Genomic DNA, 12889 nt, shown 5'->3' with positions numbered 1-12889 from the left:
TCTAGAAGAGTGTATATAGATTTTTAATGAACACTGGTGATGCAGAAGGGTGATAGCACATTACATCTCACTATCAGGAGGAAAGTCAGTATGTCCTTCTGAGGGACATCCGTGGGGCGGTGTGGCAAGCGACTGGCTTATTTTTTTTTTGTCATATTTTGTTTGTCATATTGTTTGGCATATTTTGTGGTATGCACTTAGAAAAAGATAATCTTGTGCCTTTTTCTTTGAAAGCAAAGAGTTCTAATAGACTAAAAATATTAAGACTAATAGACTAAAACTATTAAGACTGCTTCATCAATGACCTGTGCTTTAGAAAACAGTTGGCTTTACCATTCGTTTTGGGAAATGTGTTGCAATGGCAATATCTCAAATCACAAGATAACCAGGCCCCCGCTCCAGCATTTCAATTACTACACTCCGGGTGTAAAATGTTCGTTGTGTTTTGAAGTGCCCCTTGTAGGTTTCAGGGCCTTTGTATCTGAAAATATGAGATTATTTTCTAAATCTGCTTTATCCAGTATTGATTACATAAAGCAAAATCTTGCCCTGAATTCAAAAAACAGTATGTGTGCCTTTGTCCTTCTTCCTTTCTCCAGGACATTCTTTTACCCTTTGTTGCCCAGCTTCTTGGCGCTGTTGCCTGGCTGCAAAGTCAGCAGAGGATGTCCATTAGGTCGGATCTTAGGAAGTCCCTAGAACTATGTGCTCTCTGTGCTTCCCCCAGTCAGCCTCCCCAGCCCTCCCAGAGGATCCCATTCTGGCCTCCTTCCTAAAAGGCCTGTAGCATTCCTTGGAAGGATGTGGACACACAGGCTAACTCACACTACTGTGGCAATGACTGCGTAACCCTTCCCAGGGGAGATGAGAGTAGTAACTGGCGACTTTTACCTTCAACCAGAAAGAGCTGGTTTCTCAGAGTGAAGTGCTGGCCCTCCGGCAAATTGCTGGGAAAGGATGTTTTTAAATAGTGGGGCTTTCTGGTCCTCCTCCAATTAGGCCAGAGGGGTGGACTGCACTTGGCTTGCCAGCCAGTTGGTGCCTGCTGGCTGTAGACCTGGCTGTAGACATGTCCTGTGGGTGCTGCTGTTTCACCCCTGGGGCCCCACCCCTGGTGGGGGGGGGGGGGGACGGGCTGGGAATCTTTCCTATACTGCCTGATTGTGTAAGTAGTGCTGCAAGTAAATTGACAAGAGCTGCTTTCCAATAAGAGTATCTTTTCACCTAACAAGGCACAAATGTGCAGTTTATCTACAGCCAATCTCACTATCATTTACAAGATTTTGCAGAGCAAAAACAGTCTTTTCACCTGCTGTCAATAGTGGCAAATAAATTATACAGGAAGCAACAGCAAGGATGCTGATGTTGATGCCTTTTGCATCTCTTGGGATTTATTTGGCTCCAAAAGTCCAGCAGGGCACCTGCAAGAATTGGGGTGATTGATGTGTGGGATTACAGATGGGGAAGACTAGAAAGCCAACCCATTACAGAAAAAGGTAGAACAAAGAGAGGCCTTAAGAAAACACCAAGGTTGGGATCCCTGGGTGGCTCAGTGGTTTAGTGCCTGCCTTTCACCCAGGGCATGATCCCAGAGTCCCAGGATCGAGTCCCACATCAGGCTCCCTGCATGGAGCCTGCTTCTCCCTCTGCCTGTGTCTCTGTCTCTCATGAATAAATAAATAAAATCTTAAAAAAAAAAAGAACACCAAGGTACAGAAGGCTCCTGGGCTCTCAGGTGTGAAAGAACCTTGAATGTTGCTCAAGAAATGTTCCTTTCCCTTCCCTTTTCTCTTCCTCTCTGCCCTTAGATCTTTGTATTGTCCCTCTGGGGGCCCTATGCTCTGTTCATTTGTTAGTTCATTTAGCAGGTACGTGGCACTTGGATAAATATAAAGGCAAAAAGAGTGTGTGTGTTCCCTGCTCTGAAAAAGCTAGATTTTTTTTAAGTTAGATTTTTAAAAGACTAGCTTCAAAATCCTATGAACCATCCATGTTTGCAGGTGTGATGGAGAATGATTCCAGCTACTTCTGAGTAACTGGAAAGGTGTTTCCTTACTTAAGTTGATGATTTTACTAAAACAGGAAACAGGGGTGAACTGACAAATGACCGACCCATGGGACCAAATACCCGGTGCTGTGGCTACAGAGCTGCCCTTCAAGTCAGGTCACTTGTCCAATGTAGACATTTACAGACCACCCAGCCTCCTCACTGGATATAGCCTTGCTGTTTTGTTCACTTCTAATGTACACAACATCTCTCAGAAATGGCTTTTACAAAATGTGTCTTGGCAAAAAAAAAAAAAAAAAAACAAGTGCAATAATACTTTAGTGGAAAATAATACTGGTTACCTGTGATCTGAAGACATGAACACAAAACAGAGGAGTCAAGGGAAAACCAGGAGCCTCTGTATATCCTACCTCATCTAAGAATTTAGATCTTTGTATCTTCCACATGGAAATCAAATCTTCAAATCTACAGTATAGGAAGGTTTTCCTGCTCCCCAAGCTGACAATCCAGGCGGGAAACAAGTCGATTAAACAATAATTACATAAGAGACTGTGTGATACTATGGTATGAAGAGCCATCGAACAAATAGAAGGTGCAGGGGGCTGGAGTTGCTGTGAGAGGTTTGGTGGAGCTTATGAGATTTGAGTTGACTCTTAGCTAAGCAAAAACAGAGGTCTTGGACACGAGTCTAGGGGATGTCATTTGAGGGGCAAGAGATAATAGTGCGGAGGTCATTGTGCGGGATTAAGAAAGTCCCCACAGCCCAGGGAGGACCTTCCTCACAAACTACCTTTTCAGCATCTGTGATTTAGTGATTTCCATCATACGGGTGAATTTTGTGAGAGGGAAACCATTCCACACGTTGACTTCTGAACTGACTGATCAGTTTCCATCAAAATAGTTTACTTAAGTGGCCCTGCATATGTTCAGCCTTATTCAAGAGGAAATAGGCATTACTGCACATTATCCTATTATGTTGTTAGTTTAAAATCACTTAATAGGTATGATAGAAATAGCTATATTAAAGATGATCAGCTAATGCTATTTTCCATAACCACAAACAAATGCTTTAAATGAAACTTCTATTTAAAGGATTTTGATCCTTTGAAAGAGTTTAGGTTTCCGTGTCTATACATGGGCATAATCCATAATTTGAGTTTTAACTCCATGGTGCAGTCGTATCAGTTTTCAGTTACATTTTGTGCTTTTAAAGACCCTTCATCTAAAGAACTCAGTAACTTTTTCAACTATGAACATTTTGAGTCTTTCTATAAAAATACCTATGGTGTTCTGAGAAGGACAGGTGGCCTCAGGGAAATCGCAATTCAAAACAATTTGAAGGTCTCTTATACTAAAGTGTTGGAGCTCGATCATTCCATCTTTACTACCTCGTATTTATGAATTATAAGATTACAGAACTTGATTGCTTTTCTAAGAAATGCCTTTTCTTCAGATGTATTTTTAAACGCTATTTTTTTTAAAAAACCAAGCTTAAATATATTCATGTCTCACTTTGCCTACTTAAAACTGTATTGCCTACTTAAAACCGTATTAAATGCCTTGTTAAAGGAAACAAAGTGTCTGAACTTCCTCCAACCGTATTATTCACCTCCCTCCAACTTCACTTTAAAACTTACTATGAAAGATGTGTCCACTTATTTTGAAACACACTTCTAATTCAGGAAGTGAACTTGAAAATATCAGTGCTCCAGAGATCGTGATCCTTATGTGGAATTTTTTTTTTTTTTTTTTTTTTTTTTTTTTTTTTTTTTTTTTTTTTAATGAGAACGGTGGCAGGAGCCAGGAAGGTAAAGCCCAAGCCGCTTTAGGCGAGTGTGGGTTGCATTTGATGTGCACAAAAGAATGGCAGTCGTAGGGTGTTGCTCAGCGAAGTGTGCATTTTCCAGTTACCCACAGTGGTGTCTATTGTCCTGTTTCTCAATTGAATGATGTCATGTTTCATTTAAGGCTCTTGGTGATGCTGAAGTCTGTGGTCTGCCCACTAGGGGGGAAAAGGCAGTGAGAAAGTTGCAAATCAGGTTTTTGTAAAGCCTTTGTGTGTTGGGTCTTGAGAGATAAAAGCTGACTCATGCAATATTTCTGCGGGAGGAGCTGCGCGGGCTAGTCGAGGCTTCTTGCTTTACCTGCCTGAGCTCCCGGTGAGGTCACTGCATCAGCTGGAGGCGGCCGCTGAGGCTTAGCCTGGGGAGAGCACAGGTAGGTGCCCACGGGAATGTGCCTGAAGAACCGCTGCCTGCGCCTGGCCAGGCTCGTGCCCCCTCCTGGGGCAGCTGAGACGGTCCACCGTGGTAAGAAACTGTCCCGGGGGGGTTCTTCCCCACACGGTGCAGGGACAGCAGCTCCGGGGATACATGACAGCTCTTCTGTTATAAATGCCATGCATGGAAACAAGTTATCCAACAATGGAACTAGTCTAGAAGGTGATTTTTTTTTTTTTTTCCTCCATATGAACTGCAGGGTCTAAAGTGGTTTTTGTCCTGTTTGGGTTTGATTTTGATCTTTGCTTAAAGTTTGGTTGCAATATCTAGAGAGCTGATGTTTGTGATCCTGGGGGAGAAAAATGAAAATTCCAGGTTGTCCTGCATCGAATGCCCAGTATTTTAATGTGCTTTCTTCTTGAGGTTCACTGCAGGCTGAGCAGGGGGGGAACAATAAACGTTTGCACATTTTGTGCTTAGCAACTATAGTGGTGAAATTTAGTCTGAGTCTAGAGGGAACCGAAGTTGACTAAGTAAATGCAATTTCCATTTTGAGTATTTATTGGTAAGAAATCCTTCTGTTAGGAGGAATAACTGGGCTGAAGGAGGCATGCATTGTATTCAACACTGTTGCACACTGGAACCTGATTTTATTTTGTTTTATTATTTTAATTTAGTGAAGGTCATATATTAGAAAGAAGATATATAGCATTCTTTTCCATTAGTCATATTGAACATAAAGACCAATTATTTTAACATAAGGTATTTAAATATGTGATACAAGCTGAAGTTGTGGTTTTAATTTCTTAAAGTAACTTTTTTCAAATTACAAAAGCAATATACATGTGGAGGAAAGTGATGTTTACAGATAAATATCAAAGGTAAAAAGATCACCCATTCTCCTTCTTGGTAAACCCAGTGCTGATATTTTATTAAATACCCTTTCAATCTTTTTCTGTGGTAGCTAAAAAATCAGCGGCGTTTTAAATTCCAAATTGGGATCACATTGTACTTATGTTTTATAAGCCGTGCCTTTTACCAAACTGTATATTATGACCATTTTCTATGCCCTTAAGAATTTGAGAGGACATGACATTTAATAGTTTAATATTGTTCCTTCAAGATGGATGTATTCAGATCTCTATTGTTGACACTTTGAATTCTCTTCCTCTTTTTCTCTAAGAAAATATTTAGTGTACTTTGTGGATGGATTTATTTACTCAGAGTGCTATTTTAGTCAACTGAATTTCTCCTCTTCTTCTTCCTCCTCCCCACCCCTCACCCCAGAAAATGTTATGTGGCCTAATGCCTCCCTTTCAACTGCACAGAGATGTTTTGGGAACTGAGTGTATTCAGTACAGACAGAGCCTCAATATATAGCTATCCTTGTTTAGTTACTGCCCTGAAACTAGTATTTCCACACTAACAGGGAGGTGCTACTCAAAGTGAACCTGATTTTTCATCTAAATGTTTAGATTTTTCATCTAAATTAAAAATAGAGATTTTTAATAGCCTTTGGCAGAATCAGGAACATACATTCTATCATCCAAGACCTGGCACCAGTAGGATGTAAAAGAAAATTGCTATTTTGCAGTTACTGCTTATGCTGTGATTCCAGCTGGAGATACACTTGCTGTTTATCTTGGGGCTGGAGTCACATCCCAAAGGTTCGATGGGACCTGGGAAATCATGTAGTCCGGCCACCTCACTTACACGTGAGGAAACCTGAAACCCAAAGACTGTAGTACAAACCTGGATGGTACAGAGCCAGGGCAGAAATGCAAACCCTCCAACCAAAAGAGAGTGTTATGTCATAACCTAATTTCTGGCCCATCCTTTTGAGCTCTTTCTATAAACACGGTTGGGTACATATTCATTCCTTCACACATACACACACACACACACACACACACACACACACTCTGTGTAGGCCCTACTGGTACCTTGGTACCATGTGCTTTATAAGCAAGGAGCTTATGTTTCAGTGCATTTCCTGATCTCCAGGTGCTTTTTCTGCCCTATGGTTTTATGCATTTGTATCCAAGTACAAAGAATGGTGGACTAGAAATCAGAAACCATAGTCTCTGATTCACAGTTCAACTTTGAGCACTCTCTGTTTATTTTTCTCCCCTATAAAACTTTAAGAAGTAATGACACATGTGAATGAACTTTGAGGCTTCAGTTTGTTTTGATTCGGGGAGGTTTTTTAGGGTAATTTTGATGCAGAGTTAGAGCAGTGGCATATTATGGTAAAGCTAATCTGTTGTAATAGAGACTGTTCAGGTTATCTCTTGCTACATAACAAATCATTCCAAAGCCTAGTGGTTTGGAACAACAACAATCATTTATAATCTCTCCAGGTTTTGTGAGTCAGGAGTTCAGAAGAGGTTCTGCTCTGTGGTTCTGAACCAGGACTCATGAAATTGCAGTCAGACATGACAATGCTGAGGTCACTTCAGAGGCTTCTCACTCATACAGCTGGTACCTTGGCTGGAAACACTCAGACAGAAGGCCCTGGAAGTGCTGTGGTTCCTCGAGCATCTCTCTACATGTCAGTGTGGTCTCACTACATGGCTTCTCCAGCATATCAGCTTCAGGGTAACCAGACTTTTCTATGTGGTAGCTCAGGGCATGTCCACACCCAGTTTTAATGCAAGTCTTCTGTCTTCATGGTCTACCATATTCTGGGGCACTGGTGTCGTGTTCATGGTTCAGGCAAGGTCTCGGACACATCTGGGTTCCTGTGGGAAGGGAAAAATTGTGGAGGAATGATGATGAATGCTTGAGAAACTGACCCCCAAAGGAGCACTTATCACTTCAGTGGCGAGGAGAACTTGACTGCCATGTTGTTATGTGTGGTGGGAAGGCCAGGAAGTGTCCTCAGCTGAAACTCTATTCCCTGAAGCTGACCATAAAGGTAAAAACAGTTGCATATGTGTAAAAAACCCTAAAGGAATTCCCTTTTAACCAAACTAGTGTGTGTGAGCCCTTGAATATAGAAATTCTGGAGTTCACCACTAAGCTGAGGCACTTTACTTATTAGCTGCATTCGCTATCAACTACAGTAGCCACTTTATCTCTTAATTTCCATACACCGACCTGGGAATCCATTAGGAAATACCCTGAATATTTAGTATCAGACTTTACAGCTTAAAAGATTCTTTGTTTTTGTTTTCTCATTTAACCTCTCACCTCTTGTTTGAACAAGAGCATCTTCACAAACTATCTTTTTTCCTATCCCCATTCTTTTTTTTTTTTTTTAAGATTTCATTTATTTACTCATGAGAGACACACAGAGAGAGAGGCAGAGACACAGGCAGAGGAAGAAACAGGCTCCATGCAAGGAGCCCAATGTGGGACCTGATCCTGGGACCCCAGGATCACGCCCCAGACCGAAGGCAGGTGCCAAACCGCTGAGCCGCCCAGGGATCCCCTCCTATCCCCATTCTTGATCTTCTTGTACAAAATACTTAACTGACTCTTCTATGGTAACATGATTTTTTGAACTATTTACTTTGGAAAATTTTTTATTTACTGAAAAGTTTCCAAGATAGTCCAGAGTTGCTTTACGTCGTCCATCTAGCTTTCCCTAATGTTAGCATCTTGCGTAACTAAGAAATTAACGTGGTAGTATGATTTTTTAAAATTTCTGTATTACCAAAGAACTGCAAATAAGTATGAAAATCATGTTACCTGTAATAAATACTCTGAGCGTTAAGGAACATGTGGAATTGCAGTCCTGGCCCTGCCATTAATGCAAGAATCACATTGGTATTTTAGAAAACCAAGGGGTAGAGAGTCATGTTGCTATCTGGTGGTTTTTATCTACTGAGATATCCATTTATCTCAGAGTGTATGGGGAAGGAGGATTCTCCTCAGACACCAAGTGCTGTCTTTGAAATATAGAAATGCGCATTTCTTATAACTTCAACTCTAAAAAGTTTTTTTCATTTGTTTTACTTGTATTCAACATTGAGGCTCTACCTAAGCCTGGCTCTGTATTAAATGACTTTGCTGGCTGATAAAAGAACTTCTTGCTTATACTTTAGTGTCTCTGTTGGTTTCCCCTTTGTGATAAATTCACAGGCAGTATAATAAGGAACTACAGGATTTTAGTTATTCATTGGTCTCAAGCATAACACATTCTCTTGATTTCCATGACCGCCCTGCCAAGGAACTCAGACTAGCTATTTGAAGTCTAGAATAGCAATGAGCAGAACTTGGAAATCCTGATCACGCATCCGCCCCCACAGTGCATAGAGTTCTTGCCTTGCTGTGTGAAGCTGCCCTTGGGAGTTGTGGCAGGGAGTGGTCGGCTGTGGACCCCTCCGTCCCCCCACTTCAACATGTAAACATGGTCACAGGAAGCCTCGGCTTTACTTGCCATGGAAAGTTCTGCCTCAACCCTAAATCAGCCTGAGACAAGTTAGAGCCAAGAAGTGCTGCTTCTGATTCTGGCAGTGACATTCCAAAGGAGAGCAATTAAAATGATGGAAGTTTGAAGAGCAAATAAAGAAAAGCCAAGGAATTAAAGCTCTCTCACCTAGAAACGATGAGAGAGACATGTCATGAAGTAAAATGTGTGAAAGCATACTACATGGAGCGCTATACCACTGTTTTCTTGTTCTTGAGGATGGCACAAGAAGGAATATTTTATGCTGATGACTTTGAGGCTGACAGTATTTCTGGCTGTAAGAATCATTAAGACTCTGAGATCCTTGACTTGTGCTTCCAGCACCACCACCTCCAGGTTTACCAAGGATCAGATGGACCAAGACCCTCCAGGCAGGCAGAATCAGCTTATTTTCAGATATTCACGGTCAGAAGACCCACTCACATGGGCCATCAGCGATGTTGGGCAAGTGTTCAGGAGTTGCTATGGAGTAGCCCAGGGTTTGGGTTTTGGTAAAAAGGAAGAGTGGCTATAAGAAGAAAAGCAAAGCATTGCATTAGCCAAATATTAATACAACCTGTCAGCATCCTTCACTCAAGGTGGAAGAAGAGGCTTTCTTGCTCTACAATTTTCTATCTGGGTGTTTCTGTTTACCATGGAAATGATTTTCTCAATATCTAGTATACAGTGACAGTCTTGCACTTCTGTTTTTGTTAGCTCATAACAATATGGTGTGTTAATGAATGGAAGGGAAGAGAAGACAACAAGTGGATGAACCTCTCCATTCACTATTATTTGAATAAAGATGGATAAGGAAATAAATTTAAATCTCACAGAACAATATACTGATCTAGAAGACTTCATTATTCTAACTAAAATACAATGCAAGTCACATGTATAATTTGTAATTTTCCAGTAATAACGTCAAAAAAAAAGCAAAATGAAACCAAAAATAACTTAAAGAAGATATTTTATCCAACTCTTTATTCCCAAGTATTATTTCACATGTAATTAATGTAAAAACTATTAATGAGGTGTTTTGTACTTCTTTGTTTCATACTAGTCTTTGAAATCGGATATATATTATCCTTACAACATGTCTCAATTTAGATTGGCCACATTTCAAGTGCTTAATGGTCATATGTGGCTACTGGCTACTTTGCTGAACAATTCAGCTCTGGAGAGAAATATCAGTAATTGGTGTGCTATATTAGGAAGGATAAGCCCAAAAAAAAAAAAAAAAAAAAAGGAAGGATAAACCAGACAGGATGGAAATTTAAATTATTTTGAGGGAGGTGAGAACAAGACTAGGCAGTTTTTATGAGGTCCATTTCCTTATGTGAGAAAACTATAATTATCTCCTAAGCAATGAATCAACATAAAAATGTGATCTATTAGCAAATATAGTCTCATATTATATACCATTATGTGACCTAGTGTTAAATGTTTCATTTCTATCTTTGGCAATTTTGGAAGGTGTTTAATTTGGGGCAGTACGCTTGGTTAAATATGACAGATACCAAATATCTCAAATATTCTATTTTAAAAGAGCCTGGCTGGGACAGCCCGGGGGCTCAGCAGTTTAGTGCCACCTTCAGCCCAGGGTGTGATCCTGGAGACCCGGGATCGAGTCCCACATCAGGCTCCCTGTGTGGAGCCTGCTTCTCCCTCTGTCTGTGTCTCTGCCTCTCTCTCTCTCTCTCTCTCTCTCTCTCATGAATAAATAGATAAAATCTTTAAAAAATAAAGAAGCCTGGTTGGCAGTCTGAAGAATAGGCTGGCCCAGTGGCCTAGAATACATGGCCTGGTATTAGAATATATGAGGCCTTGACTGAAATGAGGCCCAGTTTATGCTGCCATTTAAGATTTATCCATGAAGGGACCACCTGTTGACCTGAGTTTCACATCCCACTTTTCCTACCTTTGAAAATGTAAAAGACACTCTTCTCCCTAGCAGCCCAGCTGGACTCCTCTGAAACACTTGGCCATTTTTGTTCCCCTGCAATTCCTCAGTCCCAGTATTGGCTGGCTAACTTGGCATAGAAGTAAGGAAACGAGTCTCTATTGTGTTCATTTTCACCCATCCCAATAATGCATATTTCCCAGGAGTTATATAAATGTTAAATATAAATTTTTTATGCTGGAGAGAAGGAGTATGTCAATATCTATGGGGAGTAGGTTATTCTGGACCATTCCAGATGCTCTGGCTTTCACATACAGTATATCCAGTTTATTTCTGGTACTAAATCATTGCCTCATTGGACTTTTGGGACCTTAAGAATAATCATACACTTCCCAAGTTAGTGCCCATTTCTGAAAGATCAACCTCACAGTTCTGGTTATGACAGATGCCATCAAAAGGGGAAGAAAATCTTGCTGGGTCTCCTTCTACTTTCAATTGCCTAGGACTGACTTTCTTAACACCAGTCCCAAATGTGGCAAGTGTCTTCTGCTGCAAGCACACCTAAATGCCTGCTGATTCTTGGATTTTTGCCTTACTCAAGTTGGATCAGGCTTTTTAGGGCAAGTGCATTTTAACTACTATAACCAATCTATGTTTTATAGGCCATAAAGTTGTTATAGAGCAAGCAGAAAGAATATTGCAAAAGCTTTAAAAATATGTGGCAAGTTTATACCATGTGGTAGTGGTTATGTTGATAAATTACTCATTTCCTACTCATTTCTTACCATTTTTTCTTGTTGACCAAATTTAATTATTTTATATTTATAATTGTAATATCTGCATTATAAGTTGGCACTAATATTTGCTGTGAATATAAACTACCCAGAGAAAGTCAGGATGTTGAAGGATACAGATTTGATGGATTCTTTATATTCTAGAAATATTGCTACCAGCTGTTTGACAAGCTTTATTATAGAGTCAAACCCAATTCATGTTCCTTTTGAAAAATGATCATTCATCTACATTCTTCTTACTGTGTGTGTTTTGTTATAATCTTCCAAACATAAGTTGCACCCTTGTATTTTTCTAAGAAAACCCATAAACTTGGATCCTGGTGGTAAGATAACCTGCCAAAATGAAGCCAAGGTCTTCATACATCACACTCTGTTGCAAAGCATATTGTTCCATAAACTTGGGATTTCATTAGGGGAAAACAATGTTGCTCCTGCCTTGCAATTGAAGAAGATTGGAACTTTGTGTTTCACGAAAATAGCTTCTGTAAGTTTCAATCCCATGTAGGGCCTTGAGATTTAAATGCTGTATATATTACATGACCTTTTGACTGCAATTGCTCTCTTCTTGTGCCCTCTTCTAGATACTAATGGCCCTGTCTCTTTAAAAATACATAATTTTGGGCAGCCCAGGTGGCTCAGCGGTTTAGCACCTGCCTTCGGCCCAGGGCATGATCCTGGAGACCTGGGATCGAGTCCCGCATTGGGCTTTCTGCATGGAGCCTGCTTCTCCCTCTGCCTGTGTCTCTGCCTCTCTCTCTCTCTCTCTCTCTCTGTATCTTTCATGAATAAATAAAATCTTTTAAAAAATACATAATTTCTCTCATAATTGAGTTTCTATATTATTTAATTGTATACTTAACACTGCCATGTTGCCTAACTTTATGTGGGAAGTGTTGTAGTTAGTCAAGCATCCTCTGTAATCGTATAACTTCATATGCACCACAAATGGGATGTCAACTTTCAAGTAGAAATTGAGAGAAATGTTGTGTTGAGAGAGGAAGTTTGAGAGACGGTATGGGTCTTAATAGTTTGGCTTTTGTTGCCCAGTATCAGAAAATTGTTGTCCACATGACACTTTTTCTTTCATGCAGTATCCAAGTAAAATGTGAAATTGTCAGCATCCGTTAAGCAGTGGCAGTTCCAGGATGGTAGCTTAACATTTTGTGGAATTACAGTGGAATACTTAAAATGTAGAACAGTGTTTCCTAAAATCCCATTAAGAGTCATGGAGGGGTGTGTTTTAAGTACATAAGAATCACTTGTGGTGCTTGTTAAAGCTACAGAGTCCTTATGCCTGACCATTGAGCCTTTGATTTAGTAAATCTGGACAAATCTGCAGGCATTAGGCATTCCAGGTGACCCACTTTGAGGCAGTGGCTTCAGGGCTTCTTGAGTTTTCTGTGTGCACCAATGGCATTGGCGTCTTGTGAAAATGCACACCGAGGTTCTGTAAGTCGAGGCTATTTTACCTGAGACTCTGCATTTCTCACGTGTTCCCAGGTGATGCTTTAGAAACTCTAACTTTGCAACTCAGCCCACCATGGGTGCCTTTCCTTTTCCTTCTATAACAAA

At 40.5% G+C, this 12889-nt stretch overlaps 1 protein-coding gene across 6 annotated transcripts in view; it reads left to right on the top strand.

The window, feature by feature from the left end:
* Positions 1-12889, top strand: part of PLEKHG1 (pleckstrin homology and RhoGEF domain containing G1) — a 225168-nt gene that overhangs the window by 118347 nt on the left and 93932 nt on the right. The window contains exon 1 of one of the 6 annotated variants that reach the window (XM_025997999.2): positions 3846-4225. The exons of the other annotated variants lie outside the window; for them this stretch is intronic. The gene's annotated coding sequence lies outside the window, so the exon portion shown is untranslated. Of the gene's footprint in view, positions 1-3845; positions 4226-12889 lie in introns of those variants that run through there. 6 annotated transcript variants of the gene reach the window in all.

Source organism: Vulpes vulpes, chromosome 1 (genome assembly GCF_048418805.1).
Source record: "Vulpes vulpes isolate BD-2025 chromosome 1, VulVul3, whole genome shotgun sequence".
Lineage (NCBI taxonomy): Eukaryota > Metazoa > Chordata > Mammalia > Carnivora > Canidae > Vulpes > Vulpes vulpes.
The sequence above is the reverse complement of the archived record's forward strand: the minus strand, read 5'-3'. Positions and strand labels throughout refer to the sequence as shown.